This window comes from Gossypium hirsutum, chromosome A10 (assembly GCF_007990345.1).
Source record: "Gossypium hirsutum isolate 1008001.06 chromosome A10, Gossypium_hirsutum_v2.1, whole genome shotgun sequence".
NCBI classification, from domain to species: Eukaryota; Viridiplantae; Streptophyta; class Magnoliopsida; order Malvales; family Malvaceae; genus Gossypium; species Gossypium hirsutum.
Window position 1 is genome coordinate 112389187 of NC_053433.1, and position 4717 is coordinate 112393903.

General features: G+C 30.4%; 1 non-coding gene across 1 annotated transcript; it reads right to left on the reverse strand.

The window, feature by feature from the left end:
• Positions 1-1209: 1209 nt before the first annotated feature.
• On the reverse strand, positions 1210-1325 carry LOC121208944 (U5 spliceosomal RNA). The gene has a single exon (XR_005904065.1). It is a non-coding gene; the product is annotated as a U5 spliceosomal RNA (small nuclear RNA).
• Positions 1326-4717: the final 3392 nt, after the last annotated feature.

A 4717-nucleotide genomic window follows, 5' to 3' on the forward strand; every position in this document is an offset into this window, starting at 1 on the left:
TTCGGGGTCTCACAAGTCATGATCCTGGTGAAGATCACATCAGAAACACAGTTCTGAATACAGGACATGGCCTTGTGCCTTTTAGTCCTCTCATCTGCATGCTGACGAATCTGAGCCACAGTGGGGTTGGCCCTTAGTGGAGTTGGCTCGATGTCTGTGTTAACAACTTCCCACAGATCAAAAGCCTGCAGGTAAGTCCTCATCTTAACTTGCCATATGTGGAACCCTTCACCATTAAAGACTGGTGGTGCAGCAGGAGAAAAACATGATGAAGCCATTTAATTTTCAACAACAGGTCCTCTAAGATGAAAGTTCTTGATACCAATTGTTGGAGTTTGAGAGTATTTTAACCGGGTAAAGTAAGAGTTGCAAACAGAGCGCCAGCAGTAACGTAATATACCCGGGTTAAGAATGAAGGAAAAATGCTTCAAGTTCAAGCTTTAAGAGCAGAAATTGTAAGGAAAACAAGAACAGAACTAAAGCAAAGAAAGAAGGAGTATGAAGAATAGTTGAGAGTATTGATGAAAAAAGAATTGTATTTTTTCATACCTCCATCATAGGCAGATTGCCATTACATATATCAAAATAAAAAAACTTACAAGCCAAATTTCTACCTAAACATACACCACTTCCACTAAGCTTTCCAAATAACAAAAACTTAACTTGTACGTTAACACAAAGCTGGTTAACAGCTCCATCAACATCAAATTACATCAATCAAAAAACTTATAGCAAACTAGACTTCAAAATGAACAAAATATTAGTTCAAATCTAACAGCAACACAAAACCAAGGTTGCTGCATGCTTGTCACGAGCTTGCATGGCCAGCTTCCAACTGCACTTGCTTCATACCAACTGCATGGAGATCAGCTTCAACAGTCCGGTTACATTTTTCAATTTTCAAACTCTTTTTCTTCTCTTCTTTGGCTCCTTTGCTTTTGTTTTGTTTTGATTCTGCTTTAAGTTGCTGCCATTGTTCCAACATGTTGAAGACAAAATAAATACAGCATCGTGGTTTTTTCAGAAAGTGTTACAGGAATAAATATAATGAATATCAGAGAAACAACAATGAGGGTACCTCATGAGATAAAAATCTAATAAATAAAAGCTAGAAAACACATTGCTAGTAAAATGAGTCAAACTTGGACCTAACATTCAAGCAGAGATGAGGCAGGTTATAAATACTTCAAAATAATATTTGTTGGGCCATTCCAATGAAAGAGTTCGGCCTCCAAAAATAGGCGAATGCCGCAATGAGCGGCGAGCACACGGTATTCTTTAGTAAAAGGCGAAAGAATAGTTCGCTCTGTGCTCACCGCACGGTCCGTGCTTTTCAACATGCCATTTGCGTGTTTATTTATAAAAGGTGGTAGAGTGGCCTTGTCTGTCTCTAAGGAATGTGGGTTTCTAGAGCTCTTAAACATCGGCAGCTTCTTTTCCAGCTCTACCTCTTCTGCAAGGCCACACACAATTATGATTACCATGATGAAGAAATTTGCATTACAAAACTGCTTTTCGTCATTCCAATTGGTAAAACTTGTGCTTCATCAAAGCCAACAATTATTTTAGAGCATTAGGCTGAAACTAGATTATTGTTGAGCATTGGCCTGCAATGCAACATGTGACCAGGAGCTCACCAAGCTAACCAGAAATGAAGCAGAACTGAATGCAGCAGCTTCTTGATCCTTTTTGTTTCATTTTGTTCAAATGTAACTTGCTTAGTTTCTTTGTAATTTGTCATTAAAGTTAGCAGGATTAGTTGTTGATTTGCTTTTGATGTAATAGCTGAAATGTCAGCTTAGTTGTACTTGTAGTTCAAACCTTGTATTTTTCTTTGTTTTAGTGGGAGCAGTTGCTAACATTAGGTAACTGTCAACTTTGTATGTAACTCATATATTTTGAATTCTATCAATGAAAATGTGTATTCCATTTCGGTTACAACTTGGTTCAAACATTTCTTTCATTTTCAGTTGCTTCTCAAGCTTTTTGTTTAGTTTTTTGAATATTGTTCTTGTTGCTGCCATTGTTCCAACAATTATAACATCAACAAATCTTAGAAAGATCAAACATATGTAATACCCATCTGACTGAGTTCATAACAGTTTTAACTGCAAACACAAATACTGAAATCAACATAAGCAAATGAGCAACGATAATCCCTGTATCAGCCAACAGCCAACACATTGTATATTTGTGAACATACCAGCAATACATCAGCAAGCACAGTCTTGGACTGTAGCGATCGATGCCTCCAATAACTCCACTCCCTGAAACAAAAGCCGTGAAACCTTCCATGATGTTGTCCTCATTAATGCCTACATTTACCACTTTCTCTTCCAAATTAACCCTAAACTTGGGTTTAACATTTAACTGAGTTGAGCACTGCTATGCTTGAAACAGTTGACATTTCCCTAGCTCATTTTGTACAAAGAATAAAAGATCATGTCTCTCCATATTTTTTCATTTCCCTCTACATGTCACAGGTCCTTAAACCCCCTTTACCACTTCATATATGTATATGTATATGTATAGTAACATCAAAGGCAAAAACTAAAACATCATCTAACATCCTCCTCCACTATCCTATGTAACCACATTCAAACACAAGCCATGCATAATTACCTTCAATATATGATTTTTTTTATATGCAAAACCCTTTTTTGAATCTTGTGCTTAAAGCATCCCTTGTTATGTAACTGCCATTTTTTGTTATACAGCTCCTTAACGCCATTATATATAGGCCCAAGATTTGTGATTGAAGGACTATTGTGTTAGTCCAAAGATTCTTCAAGCCTTTAGTGCTAGTTGAACATTCAACTCTGGTACTTAATTGAAAAAGAAAAAAGTTCAAGTACCAAATTAAACATTGAAGGCAACTCTAGTACCAAATATTATATTAGCTCATTCTCAAATTTTAACTATAATTTCCAGGTTCTAAACTGAATTGATTTCAGTACTATGATTATCTTATGCTTAATTTTAATTATGAATTATTAATGCAAGATTAACAGCCTTGGAAATCAAATTTGAAGTGATTTGATATTCTGAAATTGAGATTTACTTCTTGAATAGTCTTACAATTTTCTATTGCTTTTTTAATAATATTTTTCTATCTGTTAGTTTTTTTTCCCCCATAATAGATACTTGATCTTAAGTTGTATTAATTTTCTTTTTGTTATGATCTATTATTATTGTATGTCATTAATGTTTTGAAATTATATTTTAAGTATTGATTTTTTTTATTTTTCATTTATTATTTTTGATGATGAATTGATTTACTGTAACTTAAATATATTGCTTTACTCACAAATTTATGGCATCTAAAAAAATCTAGCTAACATATGATCTTTATTTAAATTATGATATTTTTTTACTATAGGAATCTATAAATATAATTTGCTATAACAATCAAATAAGATATTATATAAAATTTACATGAAAATTGAATATTGATTAAAGAATGTATAAAAAAGTACATTTTTTATCATCTCTATTTCTTTATTCAAGTTATTTATCTAGAAAAATTTTATATTCAATTTACATATTTAAAAAAATTAGAGGAAGTTTTAGAGTAAATATTAGAAGTTGTAAATAACTCAAATTTAAAAGCATCAAATTTTTTAAATGTAATTTGACTTCTTTATTTAAATCATAATGAATAAAATTTTAAAAATATATTATTCTATAATTAATTATTATTTCAGTAATTTTTATTCTAAGTACATAATAAATAGCTTTAAACAAGTTTTATTTAGCTATAAAAAAATATAAATGTTATGTATTTTTCTATTTAGTTTTAAATAAGATTTTTTTATAGAATTTACATTATATTTTCATTCTTTATAAATATTTTAAAACAAAGCTTACATTAAGGTTTATTTAATAATTAATCTTTCATTTATTATTTTAAAATTATTCCTAATTTGAATTCCACATTTAATGGGAAGAAAGAAATTAAATATTTTATTTAATTTTAATGAAAAAAATCTTTCATACATTACCTTCTTTTATTTACTCACAAGATAAGAATAAATAAGATTAATTAAAGCCCAAGATAAAAGTAAAATTCTTTTCTTCTTATTCTAAAAAAAAAAAATTCTTTGCTTTCTTGTTACATTTATTTATTTTTTACTCATTGAAATTAATAATAAAACTTGATTAATTTTTATTCCTTACTCCCACAATATTTCATGTACAAAACAATAACCTAAAGCATTGAAAATTAAAATATATAATCTCATATATACTTTAATTTTATTAAAATTTTCCATTATTATATTAATTTTCCTTTCAATATTAATTCATATAGAATCATTTTCCTACTAAGGACATTACATTATTAATCTAAATGATTCAACCACATAATTAAATGAATAATCATTTATTCTTTTCTTTTTGTAAGTTACAGAAAAAGCATCTCAGGTTTACAATTACTTATTATTCTGACAGCATTTTATGATTCTCATAAATCAACAATATAAAGATTTGAAAATGAAATAAATATGCATTCATGCATGCATGTTTCAATATACACTTAACAAGGTATCCTTTACCTCATCCACTCCCATACCAATGACATTCTGGATTTTGAACTTATTGAGCAAAGTGATACCAGAAATTGTGGACATTGGTCAGCCAAGCCATTAGATCACCCATGACCATATTAAGTATAACAACTCCATGGACAAACGTAAAGATTGGTGGTGGATAATGAGGT